Consider the following 26,134-nt stretch of genomic DNA (forward strand, 5'->3'; position numbering starts at 1 on the left):
TCCACAGTTATATCAGATGTTCTTCTTGCCCTTCCAACTTTGATGATTTATCAAAGATCATTGAATTCTACTTCGGCTTTCAAGGTAAGTGCTGCATTTATGTATCTGTTTTTCTTGCTCCATGGGAAACTCTTCCCAGGAATTCTTTTCTGCTTCTTCCGTATAGTTTCAGTTAACTTAGAGGATCTTCACATAGTTTCTTCTTTGTCTGTTGCTAGGGGTTGGGTAACCAGTTAACCATGACAACACAGAAGTGGCTGTGTTGGTTTGGCAGCAAAAGTTTCCAGGGTTTTAACCCTGCCAGGCTACTCATGCCTCTCCGAAAGAAGGCTCCCAAATCAGCTGGACTTCATCCCTTTTAGAAAAAAAAAAAAGTCTTCAGAAATAGTGCTAAGAAGGTCAGCAGCCCGCGATCAACTACTATTCCCCATGCCAAGCCCTCTCCCTTCCTAGGTGGTGCCAAACTAAACTACTCCCCAGCTCTGAGAAAAGGTTTGCTCAGAAAGGGAGGAAGGGGTAGAGAAGTATCAGCTTTCAGAGAGGCAGAAGATCATCAGCCAGGAACCAGGCAGCTGATGGGAAGGATTGAGGCAGAAAGGATTTCTGGGTACATGTGTCTGTTCTTGGACTCAGGCGTGTACAACGCAGCGCCGTTCTATGGTTTCTTTTGTTACTGTTGTTGTTTCTGGGAAGTCTTGAGTGTCACACTTAAGAACAACTGAGCACTTCAACTTGGATGGTATCTTAGACTGAAAAATACTATATTTAGTGGAAAATACTCTGAATGTCACTAGTAGTTACAAGGTGGCAGCATGAAAGACATCCACTGTATTTCACAGTAAAGCTTGTTAATCAACCCAGATTAAATAATATACCTCATACATGCACATACCTACATGTATATGTTTACATGTACATACAGATGTGTACATGCACTGTGAATTCATAAACAAGGGATGCATAGCAAAGAAGGATAAAGTGAACAAGAAAGATGATATCAGTTAACTATAAATCCTCATTCCTCACAGAACTACTGGATTTGCCCTTAAACTACCACAAAAATAGATTATCTCAAGTCCAAGCGAGCCCTTTTCACTGTCAGGAGCCTACAGGTAAGGAGGAAAATTTACAGCACAGGCAGAAATCCATTTATACTGAGGTCAATAATGAAACCTGCATTGTGCTCACTGTTTGACTATAGTAACCTCTTAAAAAAACAACTTGATTTCCACCATTACAATGGCATTTTCAAGATCCCAGTAAAATCACTTGCTGCACAAGGGCAGAGCAACTCTGAAATCCAGCTCTTTCCTTTACCTGTATTCCAAACTGGGACCTGGGCAAGTTAACCAGCTGGCTCCGAATCCCAGACCAGTGCTGTGGCAGGGGCAGAGAACTGCCTCGGCTGCCTCTAGCTGAGCAAAGCCCAGCAGATCCCGAGTGCTCTTGGCACAGCGTGCCCCAGCAGCATTCACGGCACGCTGGCTGATGTGGCTTGGCTGGCTTTGTCCAGTGCGGTGTCTCTGGTTTGACTGCACCCTTGCGCAGCTCTGGTGCTTGCTGTTACCACGCACCATGAAAGCAAACCTACTTTTAGAGCCTCAGCCTGCAAAAAAATAATCCTCTGCCAGAGGCCAGCTCTTTGCTTCAAATGCACTGGGCTCTCTATCTAATTAGAAAACAATGGTTGATTTGAAAACATTTCAGTCATTCCCGTTGCTGTCCTACAGTTATAACCTATCAAGTAATTTGGTGTGATTACTTCGCAACAGATTTACAGACCAGTAGGCACCATGAGCGAGCCTAAAATGTTGTAACTGTGACTCAAGCAGCATAAATGCTCTGACTACTCATCTCCAGTGATGTCTTGAAGCTACGTAATTCCTGTTCTTCAATTTAAACAGAGAATACTTTTGGCCAGAGATCTCTTAGCACTCATGTACATTAGGAGTTTTAAATCTTATTGGTAAACACTACATAAAGAAGACAAGTCTTAGTGTTTTACTGAATTGCCACTGTTATATATATGTAATGTCAGGTTTTCTAGCACACATGACAAAAGGGGGACAACAAAGTTAATACAAGCTATAATTAAAAGAGAATGAAGGAACCAGAATCTTGTAATATTTTTTTTATTATAAAAGAATTAGATTTTTTGATTCTTTTTTAAGTGGATTTTTATACCACTTAAGCAAGTAAAGCTCTGGAAGAAGTACAATTATCGGAAGAGATAATGCAGTCTTTGTCTTGCGGTTATTGCAGCCATTAACAGTTTTGCAGTACGCACAGGGAAAGAACCACAAGTCCCATCATATTTGAGGCATCGGAGGTGGCGGTGGGGTTGAGAGTGGAGATTTTAGGGGCTATGTCACATGCTGGCAATGAAGACAGAGGAGGACAGAGAAACTACAGAAGAAATAGGGTTCATTGGATAACATTCAGTCAATACACAGCAAACACGCGTTTTTCTGTCATAAATTCTATTGCATTCGACATGGGGGACCTCTCCTATGACGACAGGCATGTTCCCTTTCAAAAAGGAAGAAAAAAGGAAGACCTGGGGAACTACAGGCCAGTCAGTCTCACCTCTGTGGCCGGCAAAACCATGCAGCAGATCCTCATGGAACCTCTGCTAAGGCACATGGAAAATAAGGAGGTGGTTGGTGACAGCCAACATGGCTTCACAAAGGGCAAGTCATGCCTGACAAATCTAGTGGCCTTCTACGATGGCACTACAGCAAGGGGGAGAGCAACAAGGGGAGCACTACAAGGGGAGAGCAACAGACGTCATCTGCCTGGTCTTACGCAAAGTGTTTGACGCTGTCCCGCATGACATCCTGGTCTCTAAACTGGAGAGACATGGATGTGATGGATGGATCTCTCGGTGGATCAGGAACTAGCTAGATGGCTGCACTCAAATGGTTGTGCTCAACAGCTCAATGTCCAAGTGGAAGCCAGTGACGAGTGGCATTCCTCAGGGGTCAGTACTGGGACCACTGCTGTTCAACATCTTTGTTGGAGACATGGACAGTGGGATTGAGTGCACCCTCAGCAAGTTTGCCGATGACACCAAGCTATGTGGTGCGGTCAACACGCTGGAGGGAAGGGATGCCATCCAGAGGGACCTAGACAGGCTTCAGAGGTGGGCCCATGCAAACCTTGTAAAGTTCAACAAGGCCAAGTGGAAGGTCCTGCACCTGGGTCACAGCAATCCCAGGCACAAACACAGGCTGGGCAGAGAATGGCTGGAGAGCAGCCCTGAGAAGATTGACTTGGGGGTGCTGGTGGATAGGAAGCTCAACAGGAGCCGGCAATGTGTGCTGGCAGCCCAGAATATCAACCGCATCCTGGGCTGCATCAAAAGAAGTGTGGCCAGCAGGTCAAGGGAGGTGATTCTACCCCTCTACTCTGCTCTAGTGAGACCCCACCTGGAGTACTGTGTCCAGCTTTGGAGTTCTCAGCACAGGAAGGACATGGACCTGTTCAAGGGAGTCCAGAGGAGGGCCATAAAGCTGATCAGAGGGCTGAAGCACCTCTCCTATGAAGACAGGCTGAGAGAGTTGGGGTTGTTCAGCCTGGACAACAGAAGGCTCCAGTGAGACTTTATAGCAGCCTTCCAGTACCTGAGGGGGGGCCTATGGGAGAGATGGGGAGGGATTCTTGATCAGGGAGTGTAGCGACAGGACGAGGGGTAACGGTTTTCAACTGAAAGAGGGGAGATTTAGACGAGATCTCAGGAAGAAATTCTTTACTGTGAGGGTGGTGAGACACTGGAACAGGTTGCCCAGGGAAGCTGTGGCTGCCCCATCCCTGGAAGTGTTTAAGACCAGGCTGGATGGAGCTTTGAGCAACCTGGTCTAGTGGGAGGTGTCCCTGCCCATGGCAGGGGGTTGGAACTCAATGATCTTGAAGGTCCCTTCCAACACAAACCATTCTATGATTCCATGGCAGGCTGAGAAAGCTGGGGTTGCTCAGCCTGCAGAAAAGAAGACTCTGGGAAGAACTTACTGTGGCCTCTCAGTACTTACAGGAAAGATGGGGACAAATTTTTTAGCAGGGCCTGTTGCAATAGGATAAGGGGTAATGGCTTTAAACTAAAAGAGGGAAGATTTAGACTAGATATAGGGAAGAAATTTTTTTACGATGAGGGTGGCGGAACACTGGAACAGGTTGCCCAGAGAGGTGGTAAATGCCCCATCCCTGTAAACATTCAAGGTCAGGTTGGATGGGGCTCTGAGCAACCTGATCTAGTTGAAGATGTCACTGCTCACTGCAGGGAGGCTGGACTAGACAACCTTTAAAGGTCCCTTCCAACCCAAACTATTCTATGATTCTATGATATTTTCTTGCCCCACGATGTTTACACATTATTCCAGTTCGTTTCTGTTGAAGAACAAGAATTGTCATTCAGTTCTCAGGAATTCCGCAAACAGGAGTATAGAGGAGATTTTTCCTTTACCTAAGGAAAGGTTCAAATCATAGGTTAATTTTCTGAAGAAGAAGTAAATTCACCTCTGTGGTGGTAAATACCACAGGTACTGTTTGCTTGGCAATGAGCACCAAAACATTTATTCTGACATGAGAGACAGAACTGGACATTTTACTAGGATATGATTACAGTTTCTTTAAAGATTTTTTCTTGCTCTCCTGCCACACATTTCACTTAATGGTTGAGTGCCTCTCTCTGCTTGAGAGGAACTTCTTTCATCAAGAATGAAGCAACCTTGGCTTGTGCAGCCACTAGAAAAAACTCCCTTTTTGTTCCACAGGAGAAAGAAAGCTCATACCAAGTTAATCTGTAACACCACAAAAAATTAAGTTCTCCTAAAACCAGAAACTAGATACAGGCACACTGCAGCATGCCTATGGTTTTCTCTAGTAAGGGTAAGAGAGAAGAGTGACCGTTTCCTGATAATTTGTGAGACAATGTCTGAAATTATTAAAAGCTTTTTCCTCTTTCTGAATCTGTTTCCCAGCACCAACCCTTACCTTACAGTTGAAAGTAAAACTGAATGTGCTCTCTTCCCACTTTTAAATTCTGCCTGCTATTTTAAAGAGCTTCAAACAGATCTTGGATTAGTACGAAGCAGCTTTCCTTTCTAAAGCAGATTTTCCGTGGTATCTAGAGCTTTCACACCACTATTTTACCCACCCTCTCCTGGCTTCTCCCTAGTGAATGAGCTTATTCAATTATATGTTGCCAGCTTCTGTCAGAAACACTGCTGCTCCTGCAGAGATTTTGCTTTTCTTTCCCAAGTTTGTCACAGAGCATAAGGAGCTGGGGAGATAGTTACAGGGGGTGAGGCAATTCATGAGTAACGCTCTTGAGAGCTACCTTGGGCATGAAGGCACAGTGTGCATCTGCTCACACACAAGCACTTCCAGAGGAAGAAATTAGGGCTGTGATTCAGGAGAGGGGACTAAGCTTATTTAACAGAACAGGACACGTCACAGGGTCCAGCGACTAAGAGACTATGGGAGCTCTACAGTCTAAGTTGCCTTCCCGGGGAACCCACTGCAATTGCCATAGTTTACAGAAAGGACCCCTTGGTATTTTCTGAAGGCAAAGAAAGAGGAGACATGTATAAATAAGTTCAGAGGCTGCACTGAATTTGAGGACTCATGACTACAAGCTAAGCTCATGATTAGATGCACGCATGCAAGTTTTGATAAAATTAGGCTTTGTAGTGATCAATAGACAACAATGGGACTGAATTACTACAGAAGAGGAAAGGCAGCTATGAGAAATCTTACTTCCCGTAACTCTGGTCAATAGGAACTTTAGCTTATTATTAGATAAAACTATTTTCCCAAGGAAATAAATTCCCAAAGGCAATAAAGCACAAAGTATCAGAACACAGAGGACCAAGTCTTACTTTACAGATCTCTTTTGCAAAGGAATTTTACTGACTTCTAGACCTGAGAAAATCTAGGCCAAAACAATGCAATTATTCCCCAAAGGATGATATTTGGCAGGAGAAAATTTCAAGCATGGTCTCTCATTTATATACAGAGCTGTCCAGTGACAGTCTTGACAGATACAGCAACACCGTGAGAGAATGTAGCATATATGATTGAGCAGGTTAAATCAAGTCAGTCATTAAATACTGAACCGCGCATTTTTCAAGATAAGATTCAGAGGGAAAAACAAGGCCCTAAAACTGAACTGTCTATTCCATCTTGGTTTCTTTTCTTATTTTGAAAAGGCGGGCAACCCGTGGTCACTGCATGCAGTTGCCTCACTCCAAGGGTCAAACGGGTATCATTTATACACTCTAGTTGGTTTAACTCCCATAGCTGATGGAAAGGATTAGGGTCTAGTCCATGATGGACAGAAAAACATTTAGTTACCAGAACTCCTAATGATAATCCAGTGCTTTGCTGGGTCTCATTCTGAGTTATGCTTTCACATTGCGGGAGGATTAATTTAGGGGGAAAACAGTCTGATGGTCTGTGGAAACACTAACAACACTACAAGCTTGTTGGAAAAAATACAGCTGGATAATTATGGTTGGCTTTCAAAGCAGACTGTCAATACCTGACCCACTGTAACAGTTAACAAACGAATATAAGTGATAGGAGCTTATACACAACACTGAAAGGAGCAAATAACACCCTGGAGCACACACAGTGGAGCAACAACCAACCTGTCTGTTTGCCTCCGAGCTGGAACAGCCCCAGCCTGGGACCCTGAGCTGGCAAGTGGGTGCAGGCCCAGCACAGGGAAGGCAGAGAAAACACCACCATGATCAGAGAGCTAAAACTCATGACGTTTCTGGCCGGTGGGCCAAAAAAAAAAGCTGGCCGGTGGGCCGAAAGGAGCTGATGCGCTTTGCTCCAAAATAACCATGTGCTTCAGCACAGTAGCTTGCCATCATTTTCTGAAGATCATCAACAAAGACTAAAAGAAAACAGAATAATAGAATCATAGAATCGTCTAGGTTGGAAGGGACTTTAAGATCATCTAGTCCAACCATCAACATAACTCTAATAAAAAAAAACACAAAAAAAAACCACAAACAAAAAAACCCCAAAAAAACCAAAAAGAAAACCATACAAAAAAAAAAACCCCACATCACTAAACCATGTCTCTAAGCACTATGTCAACCCGTCTTTTAAATAAGAGGATGTGCCTCAACCACTCCCCTGGGCAGCCCATTCCAATGCTTAATAACCCTTTCCATGTAAAAATTGTTCCTAATATCCAATCTGAACCTCCCCTGACACAACTTGAGGCCATTTCCTCTTGTCCCATTGCCTGTGACTTGGGAGAAGAGACCAATGCCATACAAGTAATAACCAAATGAATTCAATAATTAAGATTTCGCCATTTCTCAGTCCCAGCAAACCCTGCCAGAGCGGCTTTTGCAGGGGAGGGAGCTGACTCGGGTGTCTGAGGCAGGTTCGTAGGGGACCCTGCTACACAAGCCAGCAGGAATCCTGCACTCACTCCAGTTTAGCACCAGGAGAAATCCCTTTTTGCTATCACTTAAATACAGTTACCCTTTTTCTGACATACAGTCAGAAAAACATACAGTCAGAAAACCAGCAGTGGCTAAAACCATGGTCGGGCAGATGCCAAGCAGAGGTCAGACTGCTTCTGACCATCAGAAATAATTTACCACTTTCGGAGTTCCTCATCTAGGATCATTATCCTTCACACACACACACCCCCTCCCCTTTCTTCAGCTTTTCTTACTGTCTTAGCTTATGGTAACACTCTTGCTTGTGACAACTTACACTACTCTGCTTTTATAAAGCCTACCAAAACAAGAGAAATAATTTTTAACTATACAAATTCCACCTTTGTTCTCTGGGTACAGTGTGAACAGGGGAAGAAATAGTAACCAGCTGGAGAGCACAGCCTTGAGAGACTGACATCTTCAGCTCTGAAGCACTTCAAATATAGATAAAGACAAGTATTTATCAGGAATGATATAAACATAAAACTATTCTTGCCTTGGGAAAAGACATGATTCAAATCAGTTTGTTCTGTTTTGGTTTTTTGTTTTATGACTTCTATGTTGAGTTTAAGAAGTACAATCCTTTCCAAGCCCAACACACAGTTTTTTTCCAGGAAAGCTATACATGGCCAAGCATTCCACCTGAGGACAACTCATTTCCAGGTCAGTATGTAGTAAAGGTTGAAGCTGCTGCAGGTTTCCTAGGAATTACCCATAAAGCACAACTTTTACAGCATAGGTAAAGAAAGGTGGCAGACAGAGACACGGAAATGGGAATATGATTCCACTCAAGTAGTTTCTTTTCGTGTGCAAATATTCTTGTTGGCTTTTGGCTAGCAGGAATATTCCAGTGGAGTCTGCCTGTCGTATATAAGTTATCATCTTACAGTTTTTTATTGAAGAAAAAAAAATCAGTTTCTCATGGAAATATTTTAGAGCTTAATGGCAAGGGTTATCTTTCTTTCTGCAAGTTTTTTTTAATGCCTATATTGCTTGTTGTTTTAACATCTATACTTTGTTTATATTTTGTCTATATAGTAAATGTTTTATCAGCATGGCCTATAAGTGCTACTGCACTACAAATACCACATTGACACAAATAAAATAGCTCATTTAGCTTTCTGGCATCTAGTGTAAGATACTCTGTTTGTCCTTGTCTAAGGGATTACATTAATTAGCAGTGATCCTATCTCATGGAGACTGGGGTCATGTCTTCCGATCAATTAACACAACCGGAAAACTCTGATTCGCTGATTACAAATTACTTCTCAAGCAGTACAATTTGTGTAGAGTAGGTTTTTTTCTAGGTTTTACTTTCAGTTCAGCCTATTAGTCTGCTTCTTCCACCCTGTGATACTGTTTCCAATTTAAAGCTGGACTCAAGATAGTTTCTCAGATTTATAACTATTCTGCATCACACATTTTTATAGCTTTTGCATATGATCTAGCTGCTTCTTAATCAAAGTATTACTGATGTGTTGAAAAGTATCCTTAACTATTTTTATTTTGCAACCTAAATATTGAGCAGAGAATTCTGGCTTATTTAGAGCTGCCTTAGGAACGGAACTGTTTGATACTTGATGCATGCAAGTGTACAAACCACTGACAGCATTTATAAACATACTGAATTTGCCATGGAAAGCTGATGATGCTTTTGGAAAGACAACAGTGTGCTAAAAACTAGACTTTTGGGCAAAAGAGATCCCTACATAAATGTATCTAGGAATTAAAACATAGTTTCACAATTTGAGGTGGAATTTTGGAGAGACAACATAAATCAAACACTTGTATTTTCCCCCAGAAGTTACTGCATGGTGCTATAGCTGCCTTAATGCTTTCCTACGCGCTCGGAAGAAGGGAAGGAGGAGCTTTGTAGAATACAGGTCTTGGAGGTTTCACTGTACAAAAAGAGTTTTCCATTACATTTATGTGAGGCGGCTCAGAATACAATCATTTGATGTACTTTTTGAGGACAATGCTTAAATTACTAGCTGTGTAAGAAGGCGTGCTAGATATCCCCTAATTTTAATAATTACAAAATCAAGGCAGGATTAAGTGGGAGCTGGTTTACATCAAGTCAAGTACCAATGGATCACAACAGCCCCAAACGCCTGGACCAGTTCAGTTATGTAGAACACATGCAGATTTTCTGCAATTTTGCTTGCACAGGTCCGGGTGAAGGTTTTTTTCTCTACATACGGTTTCTTCATAATCCTCAACTCGCACCCTGCATTTGGGGCTCTATCAAGTTGCAGCAAGGACCATGAAGTGATCTGGATCAAAAAATCAACTTTGGATAATGCAAAAAACCACTCAAAGACCATCACAAACAAATCCTCTCAGCCCTAGTTTAATTGACTTATTGTTTCCCCTTGAATGCCTCTTTCCTACTTACCTCCTTTGACAGCCAGGACAGGAAGGGCCAGTTTGCTACTCCAGGAGGAATTTACAAGGTGCATTGTGAAAATTATAGTCACGGGCTACCACAGCCTGAAAGGTGTACTCAAAAGGTGACCATGGAAAAAAAAAAAACAAAACACACTTTTCCAGACTTTATCTCAGGAGTTTAGGTCTAAGGACACTATGGGAGACTATATCCAAAGCCTTGATGAAACTGAGCTATACAGCTGCTCCCTCCATATCCAAAAGGCTCCAGAAGGACTCGCTCCTGGACCTTGCCAGGGGCTGCAGGGAGGCCGACCTTTTAAATTAAAGATATCTTTTAAAAATAGCCAATATTTTTCAAGATTATGCTGTCTGAAAATAGCCTTTACTTCAGTGAGAATAAATAAGATTTTCATAATCTGGATTTTTACTCACTTCTCCTAATAGCACTGAAGATATTTTACAACATTCTGTAAAGGTACAGTGAGAATAACCGAGTGTACTTGGGATTACTACAGCTTTTTATGGGGTTTCATATTTAAGTACAAAACCATCATTTATAAGCTTTTCCATAAGGCAGTGTGACAAGCTTCCTGCAGACTTGTTGGGGCAGGGGGTGTATTTTGCAGTGCCAGACAGTCTAGGGTAAAAATGGATTCAGGGTGACTGGAGGCCAACATTATTAACTGCACTGTAGCAGCTGCTCTGTTCCACACCATATTAATATAAATAGTTTAGATTCCATGTTGCTATTTTAATAAATTACCAAAATATAAATGACCATGAAGGTCCTTGCAGTCTGCAGGAGGGACCGCAGTATCCCTTACAAAAACGGAGGATGAACTGCAATTTATGCAGGAGGAGAAACTAAGACAAAGTTCACACAGCAGGTGAACAGAAACAAAACTCCAGGATTTCTGGCAAACACCCCAATATTTTCACCACTGGACTGTTCCCTGCCTGGAGGTATTTTGAAAAGGGGCATTTCCTCCAACTAACAAGAAAAAAAATAGTTCATATGAGTCATCTGCTGTCAACACTCTGGAATCTGCTTGTTTGAAAGAGAGATAGCTCCTGAAGTTTTAAGCATTTTTAGACACACATTTATTTCTGTTGCACATTTATTCACTTCAAAGCGAAACCAAGCACCAATCTGCAAGTAAAAATGTTTACTCTGGAGCCTAACCAAGAGTGGCCCCATTTTCTGGCATGCTCACAGCTACAGAGCACGCTGCCTACAGCTGGAGGCTGGGATCATCATGGTACTGATTAGGACACAGCAAGAAAAAGGGAGGGGATATCTCAAATTCAGAGTTGCTTGTGAAAATTGTCACATTATTTTGTCTCACGGGACAAAATATAGTTCAGCCAAAAGAAAAACAGAAAAGCTCCTGAATTCCAATCTCACGCTTGAGCTATTGGCTCAAGGCTGCTACAACAGGCTACTTCAATGCCTACTGAAGTCAGAATAGACAATGAAGGTAATTAATGAGGTTTCATTACTGGTTTTAAGGATTTAATTTTACCACTCCTGTGCTGCTACCAATGGCTATTATTGATCGTGTCCATTTGCATATGTACCTCACAAATCTCTTCATGGCTTTCTCCCTTCCTATTTTACCTCCTTACCTACTGCTTTTACTTTTCTAGCACGTTTCTGCCTTCTACATCCCTTCTACAACATCAGAGGGTTTCAGTCTGGTCATTGCATAGCTTAACTAGAAGTTGAGTATTATTTACTCAACCAGAAATGTTTTCCACATCCACAATAAGTGAAGGACAACCAAGGAGCTACAAAACAAGCATCCACTATGCTACTGGCTGGAAAACAAGAGTGGTGATTCACTGAAGAGCGCAGGAAAAAGGATTGCAGGTTGCATCTTCCAAACTGTTGCCAACCTAAGGCCCTTAAGCAACACGCTTAATTCATCAGTGGTAAAAAACCAGCACATAAATTTTCTGCAAACTCTCAGAGGATGGCATTTGTCCTTACACAGATGTTTCAGACCTGACATATTCCACATCTAATTTCCATCTGAAAACAGGGTGCAGAAAGGAGACTTGGGTGAGCTCTTCTCCCACTGCTGCAAAAAAACCCTCCACTAATATTAATTGAATCAAAGGCTTTCTCTCTCTCATACAGAGAAATATAACATCCTCGTACATTTTTGTTTTACTCTGAGAAACACCATCTTCTGTTTTAGAAAATCCAGAGGAACTAATTTCCCATTAATCTCATGGCCCAACATGAGTTTGAGCATCCTTCGGCTCTTGACAAACCAACGTGTCCCTGTCTCTTTGAACAAAAAACCCATCCTCGTGGCCGAGCTGCACAAAAGCCACATTTAAGATTTAATTGTCTTCCTCACCAGTTTGCTGCAATTCTAATTAAAACACCACAGTTGCTCCACTTAGAAGCATTTGCTAAACAATATCTCAAAGTGCTTGAGATAAGGGAAGTCTCAGGTAAGGCAAGTGACAGCATTAATTTGACTTTTTCTGTTAAATAAAGAACAGTTCATTAAAATCTTTAACAGGTGGCAGGTTTGACAGCTCTACTATTTGTAGGCTCTAGACAGATTTATCATGCCTTCCATTTAAAAACATTTATATGAACGCATTTGCTGAGATAAATTATCCTGTTCACAAAAGCATCCTGTTCAAGGCTGCTGTTTTAACTGTTGCATCAATCAAAGTATGTTGTGAAAATGTTAGCATCAATTCTGCCAATCAGCATCTCGTATTTATAGCGTTTGAGCTCTCTTCATTAGTTTCCTATTCCAATTCTGGTAATTTTTACATTTTAATCGACAGTCATCAAGAAAATACTGAACACAGACTGGTTAACTCATTTAATGCAGCTCCAAGCGAAGCAGAGAGGTGCAGGTGAACTGTTTCTGAACATGCCCCATAGCAATCGAAGAAGAGACATCTAGACTCCCAGGCAGCCTTTGGAGTTGGATAGGAGGTTGATATGAAATGCTGCTTTTACGGAAAAGTAAGATTTCAGCCATTTCAGAGCTTTTGCACTGAACAGCTGCCCTGGGAAATATCTGTCTAAAGGAAAAGGGCCTATGCTGCTGTCCTTTGCCATTTTTACTCAGAAACTCAGTTTTTTCTGTATGCACCCAGATGCACAAATGCCAGGCACAATGCCCACCTTTTCCAATGGGCACCCAAAGGAGAGGTCCCTCCTGTGGGACAGGTCAGGAGAGACTGGGTGCCCATAACCCCTAGGGACAACAAAGTGGTTAAACATTCCCACTGCAGAGGAAGAACGCCAGGGCCTCACATCCCAGATGCCACCCCAGATCCCAAAGGCAAAGAACCTTTCACAAATGTCTATGTAGACTGACAAACGTTTAAGTATACTATGAAAAACTAGTTCAACCCAGTGAGGCACTGAGTGACAGTCACGGAATCACGGAATCAGTCTAAATCTAAAGGACAGAAGACTTTGGTTCAAACTCATTTTCTGCCTGCATCAGTGGAGATATCTGAAGAGAGGCTTGGAGCTATGCAGAAGGAAGCAAGTTATCATTTCTACTGTTAGGATCCACTGTCAGAGCCCCAGTCAAGCAGTGGGACCCCCTGGAGTACACTTAGCACAAACAGAACAAAAAAGCTCTCCAGCCTGAGAGTTCCCCTGAATTGCAAGATGATAAACATTATAGTCACTCCAAGACAAACAGTGGCAAGTTCATTTGAAGCAACAGTATCCATCTATTTTTAGAAGGGTTTGTGTTAGGGAAGAAAAGGCCATTTTCCAAAACTTTGAATTAGAAACCCCCGTCTCTAAACCTCCTCCTTTCTCTCTCATAAGAAGAGTTTGTATCCATGATCGCCCCAGGGAAACTCTTCCTTCTTTCTTTCTTCTTTTTTTTCCTCTTAAAAGCAGAGAAGATCAACTGATGAGATACTATTCCACTCTAGGGTACTGAGTAGATTTTCATTTTGAAACATAAATTTGTACTACACTTTAATGAACTCTCTCCCGAGTATAAGATAAAGGCTTGTGTTCCCATTTATGCAAAGATTAAAAAAGCTTCAAGTGCTGAGAAGAAACTTAGGATTAGGACAATTATTTTTGAACACAAGTGGCTTTATCATCTAAGAAAACTAATGCAAGTACCAAAGCCTGCAAAAGCTCCCATCTGATATTTGGTACACCGTCCTCGTCACTGAGTTTCACAGCATTTTAACAGACACACAGCTGTTTCGTACCATATATTCAAGACTTAAGATATCTCTGGCCAAGAGGCCTTTTAAGTATCACTGCCAGTCAAATGAACAACAGCCACCATCAGCCTTGTGGGATTCTTGTCTCTATTATTAAACTGAGACAGCTACAGCATCTATCCAAAGGGTGGGTAGGACACAGCCTCTCATTATAGACACTATCGGCATTTTTGGGCTTCTGTCACTCATTATTATTAATATCATGCTCGTATTGAGAGAGTCGCAGTCTGTCCTGTCCGTGTCAGACAGCCAATGGAAAGTAAGACAGCGGATGTCAGAGCAATAACCACCAAGCCCCTTTTGGCATTTAAACTTTTAAAAACTATTAACTACCCTTCTTTCACCTATCCAACATCAACTCCTAACTTGATATTCAAAAGGATGAGTTCAAAAACCGAACTGTCCCCACTTCCATGAGGGAAAAGGACCCATCTGATAAACCCAATTGAATAAAGGCACTGCCATGGACCTGCTGTATTGAAGTTTCTTATATGTAATCAGTATGGCACTGTCCCAGTTTCTTGTCCACTGCACTATGTTCTATGTAGTTGTTACAAACTTCGGCTGTTAAAGAGCAAAAAGCATTTTTATGTGCCTCATTGCTGATAATGAGTTAAATGTCTTGTTTAAAGGTACTCTGGCAAGACTCCTCTCAACACACTTTTAAACGGCCCAGTCCACTTTAACAACCTTGGAATGATTCTTGATGGAGACTAGGATCAATAAGTCCATCAAAACCAGGGTTCAACCATTAAAAACAAGAAAAGCCCACCACCACCCAAGACTGCTGTGTTACTCCACACAGCGTTGGTGCCAAATCCAGGGGCAGCACCACGGGCATAGTTTCCAGCAGTAGCTCAGGACTCCAGCAATTGTGAGGTCTGAGATAAGGCTACACTAAAAAATCGGCAGAGGTGCTCCAAATTATTTTACTCCCTGCAGTCAGTTATTACATGTCTTGTTACTGAACTTCTGCCTTCCCGGGATGCATTCTGCATTGCTCTTTTGCACTGCAAAGAAGTCAGCCCTTTGCTGCAGTAATTAAAGTGGGAAAGACTGCCGATTTAACAGCCCATTCTGTCCACATCTCACAGGCTTTCATGGAGCCACGCGTGGCTGGGGTCTGGGCATTTCACTTGGCTGAGATGAGCACCCGCAGCAAGTGTTTCCCTCGTAGATTTGGCCCCGATAGGCACGAGGAGCTTCTTTTCCCATGTCGCTGACTGTCCGAGGTGGAAAGGGAATGACAGCAGCCCCAGAAAGCCAGTCCCTTACGGAAATATTTTCAGACTGCCAACTGAAGAGTAAAGAGGATTTCAAGAATGCAGGTTGAGGTCATTCGGTTTTTATCTACTACACAAGCCACTCCGCTTAGCGGAGAACTAAGAAAGCCTCTTTCCCTAGCAACAAGTCATGTTGTACACGCTCCTTATTCAGCCGCAAATACAGCTTTTATCCCAAAGGTAATGGTCTTAGAGAAGGCTATTCTTAAGCACTAATAGGCTAAAAGAACTCAGTTATTTTCATTTAAAGACTAACGAGGCTTTCTTGTAAGCTATTCATTTCATTACTTCAGGAGCCATGCAGAACTTGCACAAGTGAATAAAAGGAAAGGAGATAAAGTCACCATGACCGACTCTTTTAAGGCACACAGACCTCCTACAGTGCTGAAATTCCCTTTAAACAGGCAAAGAGAAAGATCATCAAAAAGCCCATCACAGTACATTGAGCACCGTGCAGGGGTCAAGCTGTTGACAAAACCGAGTATCGCATAGTTGCTTATCATCCCTAATGGTTTGAGAATTTTTACAGCGACATTTCAGCTTTTAGACTGAGTGTGGGATGGAAAACACTGGAGTGCTGGTTTGCTCAGGCCACTCGATATTGACCTGGTACCATGATTAGTCTAATGCACAGGTGCTCCCTTCTGACAAGATCAAGAGATTATGTGAGATTAAAAGGAACAGGACCACTGTTATCAGCTCATCACCTTCACTTTGGGGAATGAGTCCTTACGACAGCTACCCACTTTATTGTCCTCTGTGGCCAAGACTGACTGCCACAAGCCTCTAATCATACCTTTAAAAACTTAAAACACATCAGGGGGTTGCTAACCACTGAAGAACAAGAAGTTTTTTCTGGTGTTTAAGAGCAAGGTGGAAGACAGCCTGTGTCTTGTGTGGAGAAAAAAACCCTATTATTTTGTTAAAATCTGTGCACTTTCCCTATTCTATTATTATTCCTTCTACGTAACAAATATATCTAATGCTTCTTGGCTAAGTCAGGTAGTGATGAAACAGCCTCTGCTGCTGCTAAAGTTTCTTAATATTTTACTGTGTGATGCAAAACCAGAAGAAAAGCAAAGAGAAAATTAAGACACCATTACTGAGTGCTGCACTTCATGCTATTTCTATCAAAATATAATCTCAATTTCCCCAGGTCACTGCTATTTGATTTGTGCCTGTCTAGCTCGCTCTGGCTGTTCCTCACATAGTGCTAGCCGAGCACACAACACAAAGCGTGCCTCTAGGTCCCTCCTCTCTCTGCAATCATGACAAAATGGCTATCTATACTTGATTTACTCACCTGCTAGCTCAGTCATGATACCTGAAATCTTTCAGTCACTATGGTTTTTTTTCCCCGTGGCTTTTTACAACAAATAGAGATGAGCCTGTTAAGGGCACCTGCACAGAGAAGGGAGCAGAGGTGACAGCCAGAGCTAGCAATGCACCATTATTCAATCTCACCTCAACTGCTTCGCAAGTTCCTTTTCCCACCATTTTTGCTTCATCTCATTCCCACTCCCATAAATTTTCCAGCAAAACAAACTATAATAAAATCCTTTGCAAAAGCTGTTTTATTTCTCCAAGACCAGACCATCCAAAGTTCACTTCCTGGTGCTACCTGTAACACAACATTTTTGTTTGAAATGGCTGTTATTTTCTTCTCATTCCCTCTTTGCCATTTAGCATCTGCAACTTGCCAATGAACGACAAACATTAGACATGGGACAGGCTTTGCCTCATTCCTTCTAATTAGACAGACATATCCATCTTCTCACTAGATATCCACAACTCATGGTATCATATATATGTGGAGCAACATGTATTCAAAAGACTATTACAGTACTTTAGCTATGTATCCAACGGAAGATGTGAACTCCTTATGATCAGAGTGTTACTCACAATAACCACCCCCAAAGAAACTTTTTACGACTAAGAAACGCAGCATCTCAAGCACAAAAAGCTAACGACAAGATGAACTCTGTTTACGTAATAAGGCTCTGGGTACATAACATTTCCTGGAGATTAATGACCAGCTGAAGGAGTTGATATCCAGTTGATATCCAGAAGCAAAGGCAAGTGAATTCCCCAGGAAATGTTGCATGTTGAGGCCAAGCTCAATATCCACAGAGCAACTGAGGAATAAAAAGGAGACCAAGTTCTATTCACTGCCTGTCCTTAGGCCTCAGGCCCTAAAGTTATTACTATGGTTTCAACATTTTCAGAAATAATCACAGAATCACAGAATCTTCATGGTTGGAAAGGATCTTTGAGATCATTGAGTCCAACCATACACACACACAAAAAAAAAAAAACCCAACAATCTCGGGCACTAGAGCATGCCCTGAAGTGCCACATCCACACGTTTCTTAAACACCTCCAGGGATGGTGACTCCACCACCTCCCTGGGCAGGCTGTTCCAGGGCCTGACCACCCTCTCAGGAAAGTCATTCTTCCCGATATCTAATCTAAACCTCCCCTGCCCCAACTTCAGACCATTTCCTCTGCTCCTGTCATTATTCCCTTGGGAGAAGAGGCCAACACCCACCTCTCTACACCCTCCTTTCAGGGAATTGTAGAGGGCAATGGGGTCTCCCCTCAGCCTCCTCTTCTCCAAACTAAACATGCCTAGTGCATTTTACATAAACGTGCATTTTACTAACAAAAAGGTAAAAAGCAAATTCAAGTAGCTGAAAGACTCTCCTCCAAATGCAAGCCATTGCTGAAACTCACGTTTTTCTTTCTTCTAGCCCACATGGCAGGCAGCTCAACAGACAACGAATATTTTCTAGTTTAGTTTCACAGAACCTTGCTAAAACACAGAATAATTTCCATATGGTCATGTGCTTTCTTCAAATGAAGATATTTTTTTATTTTTTTTCATCATTAATGCCTTATTGATGTATTTTAATTATCTACTGCAGTGTCAGGGCTGAGACGATAAAGCAGCAAACCGCAGGGTTTTTTAGGCATTCACCTCGTCCCCAAAAGGAGCCTCATTTTTCATATAGTCAGTGTATCCAACCGAGCACTGAAAACTCATCAATCATGCCTCCACCTGTTTATCTCAAGTTTTATTTGCACATTCAGATAAGTAATTTTAAGTAAGCAAAAGGCAATCTGACTCCCAGTCTAAATGCACAGGCTACTGAGTCAAAGGCTTTCACCAGTCAGTGTAAATGTGGTAAGAAAAGAGTAACAGCTGGTGAGCAAACATCAGCTTCTGGTGTGCAGTAGAAATGGAAGTATAATCAAAAAATTGCCTTATACAATACAGCAGTTACCTGCTGAAATTTATCTGGCAACACCAGTGGTCACCCCTCAGCCTGCAGACTGTGAGTAACGGCTGAAAACTAGTCTTACCTAAGGCTACCTCACCAAAAGTTATCTGACCTCCTGGACAACTGCCCCTGCTGCCTTCACAGAGGGCGGCCGGTCACGCAGAATAGTGCTCCCCTCACTTTTAAGACCTTCTTCCCATCGCCACTATGTTATCTCCCACCATGAGCCTTATCACCGCAATCAAGGACATCCCTTCTACACCAGCAAGCTCTATTTTATACTGCAGATGCTGAAGGGTGACAGTCGTCTCTAATTTACTGGGACTGTTATTCTCTTGATCCAAAACCGCTGGGGACCGTCACCCCTGCTCACTCACCTTCTGTGTTTTAATCATATGGGACACGGAAGACACTTCTGGAAAACTCATGCAGGAGTTATTAAAAAAACCTGTGGTTTACCCTTCGATGAAATGATTCTGTAGAATTCAATAGGGGATTTTCCTTACAGATATGATACACAAGTGATACACAACATTTCCATAAAGGTTATGAAGAAGTTTAAGGCTGGAATAGACAGTTAATAAATTTGAATGTTAATCTCGTTTGTTCCTCTCTCAAAGAAAAAACCATCCCTCGGTTTTATAATCTGATAAAATAGCGCAGTAGCAGTATTTGCCTACACAAAAGAGGGAAAAATCCTGTGATGAAAAGTGTTAAGTGCAACACAGTATTGTTTAAGATTTACTCACAGTTATCTTAAAACCCTATCAAAAGTCAAGTCATGAGAAAAACCATCAATACGTTAACCTCTTAAGAGCGTCTGACTGTAAAACTGGTTCTTGAAAAAGAGGTAGACATTAGCATCCTACAAGAGCGTATAAACAAACACATCCGTGTGGTCTGTTTTACAGTGATATCAGAGCAAGAAAGCATGCTGGTCCTTCTTTACATCTGGTGTTTACATTAAAAAATTAACAAGTAATAAGACTCATCAGTGGAAAGTATTTATACAGCAAGCAGCAAAATGACAGTTAAGATATGAATTATCTTTACAAGATCTGTATTTCAATACAGGACACAAGAAAACAAGAAGTGGGTGGGTTCCTGCATCAAACATCTTAACATCCCAAAGCCATGTCCTTTTTACGTTAGGACCACATGAAAGACATCTTTGCACAATTCTAATTATTCTCTGTACTTGCCTAGCTGGGAATATCTACGGGAACTAAACACCATCAGCCTCTAATATCACCGTGCTTTGGCAGGGGAGTTGGACTAGATGATCTCTAGAAGGTCCCTTCCAACTCCAACAATTCTGTGATTCCGTGACAATATCTAGAAAAGCACGCACATGCAAAGAGGCCCATTTTCATCTGTGACCTAAACTAGAATCATAGAATCATCCAGGTTGGAAGAGACCTTTGGGATCATCAAGTCCAACCATCTACCCTACTCTACAAAGTTCTTCCCTATATCATATCCCCCAACACCACATCTAAACGTCTCTTAAACACATCCAGGGATGGTGACTCAACCACCTCCCTGGGCAGCCTATTCCAATGCCCGACCACTCTTTCTGTGAAAAATTCTTTCCTAATGTTCAGCCTAAATCTACCCTGCTGAAGCTTGAAGCCATTCCCTCTCGTTCTGTCATTAATTACCTGTGAGAAGAGACCAGCACCAACCTCTCTACAGTGTCCTTTCAAGTAGTTGTAGAGAGTGATGAGGTCTCCCCTCAGCCTCCTCTGCCTCATACTAAACAGTCCCAGCTCCTTCAACCGCTCTTCATATGATTTGTTTTCCAGGCCCTTCACCAGCTTCGTTGCCCTCCTCTGCACTCGCTCCAGCACCTCGATATCTCTCTTGGATTGAGGTGCCCAAAACTGGACACAATACTCCAGGTGTGGCCTCACCAGTGCTGAGTACAGGGGGACAATCACCTCCCTACTTCTGCTGGTCACACTATTTCTAATACAAGCCAGGATGCCGTTGGCTTTCGTGGCCACCTGGGCACACTGCCGGCTCATATTCAGCCGCTTGTCAATTAGAACCCCCAGGTCTCTTTCTTCCAGGCAGCTCCAGCCACACTTCCCCAAGCCTGTAGCAATGCACGGGGTTGTTGTGGCCCAAGTGCAGAACCTGGCACTTGCCCTTGTTGAAACTCATACCACTGATGTTGGCCCAATGATCCAATCTATCTAGGTCTAGAAGAATGCATATTTCCAGAGATGATTGGTACTTTAGGCAAAGAAAGGGATTTGTCGCTATTCCATCATATATGTGCGATTTTTCCCTGCCCATTCAGCTTCTGTGGTACTGGAAGAGTCAGTCACTCACCACCAATAAACTTGAGCAGGCAAAGCCAGAGCAGATGGAGAGGAGCTGCCTGGGTGCACCCCATGCTAAGTGAGTGCATTAATCCCAGTATCATTATGCAATTCCTACAGATGTCATCTCTTAGGAAAACACTTAACGTAATTGCCCCTATGCAAACACTTGATACGCATACTATTTCACTGTGTCACCAGCTCCATACAAGTCACAGACAGTGTGCGAGCTCCAGGATATCCATTACACTCTGTAAATAATAACGCGCTTCCAGTCTCATGTCCCAGTTCTGAGAAGTCCTTCATTTTCACTTCACAGCTGAAGGTACAGGGTATTCGTGTTTTCGTGTTTTCAGGACAGGGCAGTAACTGCCTCTTGTAAGAAATTAGAAATGGCAGCTTTACAGTAGGTTTTCTTTTCAGTTTACCCCTCACAAAATGTACCGTTCCCTCCTGCAGGTAAGGGAAATGAGCAATGCAGACCAAAGACATGATCATCGTGCAGAAAAATTTTCTAGCGAAGCACTACAAGATTTCAAATGCAGATTTGCAGATTCCTGCTAGCTGCGCTTATATTCAATTTACTGTTAATTTAGAGAGAATACAAAAGCCATTTTTTCTCGCCCTTAAAATGATTACAACTCTTCTCATAGGTGACTGGAATAGTCCTGTCACCACTAGCAGCCATACCACAGCCTTCAGACGCCACGCTGCGTACGATGGGATTATCCCAAAGCACCAGCTCAGGAACTGGTGTTTTATCCCAGGAACTGGTGATTATCCCAAAGCACCAGCTAGGGAAGTGGTGTTCCCTAGCTCTGGCACGCTTTCACCAACTGGTTATGAACACACTGAAGGCAGCCTCAAGACATCCATGCTACTCAACCAAGTGCATCCAAGCTCTAAACACATTGAGATCTGTGTGTTCTTAAGCAAGTTTAACAAGGCCATTTCCACCACTGGATCCTGGATAATACGAGCCAGGGCTGCAATGAATAGTTGCCATTTTCATGCAGTCTTTATGTGACACACTGCCCCCACTCTCTGCAGCCACAGGGAGACCAGCCCTCTTTGTTCCTTGCAAAATATACTCCATGGGTTTAAAAGAACATGTTTGTTGTAGGACCTGACTTTGCTGTTTCACCATGTTCTTTCAGGTGAACAGAAAATCTCATTCCTCTGCTCGTTTTCACAGGATTGCTTGGGTCGCTTTTGCATGCAACTGCTGAATGCATGGAACTTTTCATTCCTTCTTCTGAAGGAACGTTTTCTCTATTTCCCACAAAAAGGCAGACAACAACAACAAAAAATGTAATTCCTGGAACTCACTATAAAATGCTGGAGGAAAAAAAAAAGAGGGGTATTTATTTGTCCATCTTGCTGGTGACAGAGCCTAGCATTTGCAATTGCTCCTGCAATGACAATCTCAAGCTAGGTTAAAAATCAGTATCATCTCAACTATTTTAACACCTGTGACTTAATTTACCTAATTTTCTTTTCTACATATGCAGCTGACATACATACCTTTGAAAAGGTCTTACCTTAATTAAGATAGTCCTAGCATGCCAGCTCAGGTCCCAGACAGAGTTAGTGGCTTCGTCTTAGACAGAAATCTGAGTGCACATATTGTGGACTTAATCCACAGATGAAACTAAATTAATAATCATGTACACGTAAAATGGCTCATCCCAGAAATTTTGGTTTTCTTAGAAAGAGCTCATAGAAAAACATTGGATTCATTTGGAAAGTAATGTGAACTAGGAGCTTCAAAGCATCATGCAGGATCACTTATACTTCAATAACAAAGTCAAAAGACTCACCTCCAACGCTCTTCCATTAAAATACTATCTTCAGAATTTTCCTCTCAGACAGTCTTCAACATGTAGCTCTTCTCTTAGAGAAACACAGCTTCTTGTCTCCTCCCCGGCTCAACTCTACCACTGCCCAAAATCCAGCCAGACCCAAAGCCAGTTTGAGGTCAGCAACCCTTCCTGAAACCTTCCTTCTCGCACTCTCCTCCACGTAGTGCCCTGAAGAGGGTAGGCAATAATGGCATTCCCGGCTCCTGGTGACACTGCTACTGTTCGAAAGACAACCACCAGTGGCGCCCGAAAGAAAAATTTACATGGGCTTTCCAAAATTTCACAGAGATAATCGTATCCCTTAGTAAATCTCTTCCTGAAATGATTTAGGTAGCACAAATCCTACCTTACTGCAACATCACCTTTGAGAAGGCCTTCTCCCAGTACTTATTCTTGCAGTAGAATCATAGAATCATTCAGGTTGGAAAAGACCCTTGGGATCATCGAGTCCAACCATCAACGCCACTCTACAAAGTTCTCCCCTACACCATATCCCCCAACACCACATCTAAACTCCCAGTACTTCTTCATTCTTTCTCTCCCCTCCCAACCTTGACCATTGTATCTCTCCAAGCAGATGATCACAGTTTTCCTCTCTAGAGGAACCCTACCACCTCACTCCTGCTGGGCACACAGTGGCTGAATTGTCAGCTGTTTGTGTAAGCAGTCAACAGAGAAATCTCTCATCCAACCTTCTCACTGACTACACATGCATTAATGAACTCCACAATGTGCAGCAATTCTTTTCTGGACAGTATCTATTATTCACAGCCCCCCTACATAAAAAGCCTTTATGCTCTTCCTGAATGTTTGCAACCCCCTGGGGGCCTGCTGGACAGGGTTCACAGGATAAGAAGGGGCAGGAATTGCCTTTAGCTGGTTTCATTCTGCAGCAGCCATTTGTCTCATTGCTGGCATTAGCACCGGTTTTCGAGAAGCATATGTATTGTTCTAACATCTCAGAAATGCCTTGGCATTTTACTGTCCGGTTTGTTTAACATTATTATTCTATCGCCAAACAATTTAAAAGTGTCTACACGCTGAGACCTAGAGAGCATTCTGTAAAAAAGCCCCTTTGTCCCTATATCATCCACAGAGCATACCTTCATGAGCTTTACTGTGAGCTGCCTAAGGTTTTAAAAAAAATAGTGGCTCAAGTCTTTTATGAGAAAGCACTACATGCCAAACACTGAAGCTAATGCTATTTGCAGATGCACGCTGTGTCTCACAAGCTGAGCCAAGCAGAACAATGCAAGCAAATAATTACTCTCTGAAGAAAACTGAGAGAATGTGAAGAACGGTGGTTAACAGATTAAAGAAAGTCTTACCACCTCTTTAGGTCGGGAAGTCCAGCTCTTCCTCCCCACATCCGCTGTGAAACCCTGGTCTTGTTCTCCAGCCACTCATTTAGCATGCTCTTCCCTCCATCCTAGGTTATGTTCTTTGAGCCTACACAACACAGTTAAATTTTCTCATGCAGGCCCCTCTGACCACTTCACCCTCCCTCCAAGGTCAAACGCTTACACTTGCGTCCAAACTCCCACAGCACCACATTCAAGCCCCTCATCTGAAAAAGACTACACAACTCTGCATGCATATATTTAACCTCTCTCTGAAATTCCTCCTGCTTGCACCCGCTCAACACTGCCAGCTTGAATTACAAACATCAGCTGGATTAGTTCATGTTTGAGCTACCAGGTGCACAAAGCACTTTCTCGCTGGGATCCCAGTACTGGGCAGCATCCATATCCTCTTGTCTTTCCACCAGTACCTCCATTCCAGCAGCAAAGAGGTGGCGGGACCGGGGTGATGGAAATCCATTATCCATGCCCTGCAGATGGTCTCAGTCCTGACACGTGAATGCTGCCAGAGGAAACCAAGTGTGAAAAGTACTTCAGGGCCTTTCGCCCTTGACTGTCTCCTCCTACTTCCCCAGCTCTGCCGCTCTGCCAAAGCAAAGTGCAATGGGACAGGGAGGGAAAGGAGCAGGAGCTCACTGGACATTAACAGTGGAGAAAAAATATAAATTAAAACCACACTAAAGAATGGACACTTTCTGGTAGACTCGATCCCAGTTAAGAACACATGCTTGCTCTTCTCTTCAATGGCAATACTTTTTTTTTGGATAACAGGGTAACCTGAAAGCTTATGAAGGAATACCTGCTTAGGCATACAGGTGAATGCAAGCCTTTCAAAGTAAGAGAATCATGGAATGGTTTAGGTTAGAAGGGACCTTCAAGACCATCGAGATCCACCCCCTCTGCCCTGGGCAGGGACACCTCCCACTAGACCAGGTTGCTCAAAGCCCCATCCAGCCTGGCCTTGAACACTTCCAGGGATGGGGCAGCCACAGCTTCTCTGGGCAACCTGTTCCAGTGCCTCACCACCCTCACAGGAAAGAATTTCTTCCTAATAGCCAATCTAAAACTACTCTTTTTCAGTTTGAAGCCATTACCCCTCATCCTGTCACTACATGCCTTTGTAAAAAGTCCCTCTCTGTCCTTCTTGTAGGGCCCCTTCAGATATTGGAAGGCTGCTGTAAGGTCTCCCCAGAGCCTTCTATTCTCCAGGCTGAACAACCCCAACTCTCTCAGCCTGTCTTCATAGGAGAAGTGCTCCAGCCCTCTGATCATTTTTGTGGCCCTCCACTGGACTCCCTCCAACAGGTCCATGTCCTCCTTGTGTTGGGGATCCCAGAGCTGGACACAGTACTCCAGGTGGCGTCTCACCAGAGCAGAGTAGAGGGGTAGAATCACCTCCCTTGACCTGCTGGCCCCGCTTCTTTTGATGCGGCCCCGGATGCAGCTGGCTTTCTGGGCTGCGAATGCACATTGCCAGTTCATGCTGAGCTTCTTATCGACCAACAGCCCCAAGTCCATCTCCTCAGGGCTGCTGTCAATCCATTCTCCACCTAGCAGAGAAGTCCCTCTGGATGGCATCCCTTCCCTTGAGTGTGTTGACTGCACCACACAGTTTGGTGTCAGCAGCAAACTTGCTGAGGTTGCATTCAGTCCCTCTGTCCGTGTCACCAACAAAGATGCTAAATAGTACTGATCCCAGTACCAACCCCTGAAACGCCACTTGTCACTGCTTGCTACTTGGATGTTGAGCCACTGACCGCAACTCTTTTGAGTGCGACTATCCAGCCAGTTCCTTACTCACCATCAAATCCGTGCCTCTCCAATTTAGAGATCAGGATATCACATGGGACAGTGTCATATGCTTTGCACAAGTCCAGGTAGATGATGTCTTCCTTTCCCTTTTTGGAAATGGGGGTTACTTTCCCCTTTTCCA

General features: G+C 43.0%; 1 protein-coding gene across 4 annotated transcripts in view; it reads right to left on the reverse strand.

Moving 5' to 3' along the window:
* Window positions 1-26,134, reverse strand: part of ARHGAP24 (Rho GTPase activating protein 24) — a 199,338-nt gene that overhangs the window by 158,299 nt on the left and 14,905 nt on the right. The gene's annotated exons all lie outside the window — the stretch shown is intronic.

The sequence above is a fragment of the Numenius arquata genome, chromosome 10 (genome assembly GCF_964106895.1).
Source record: "Numenius arquata chromosome 10, bNumArq3.hap1.1, whole genome shotgun sequence".
Taxonomy (NCBI): Eukaryota; Metazoa; Chordata; class Aves; order Charadriiformes; family Scolopacidae; genus Numenius; species Numenius arquata.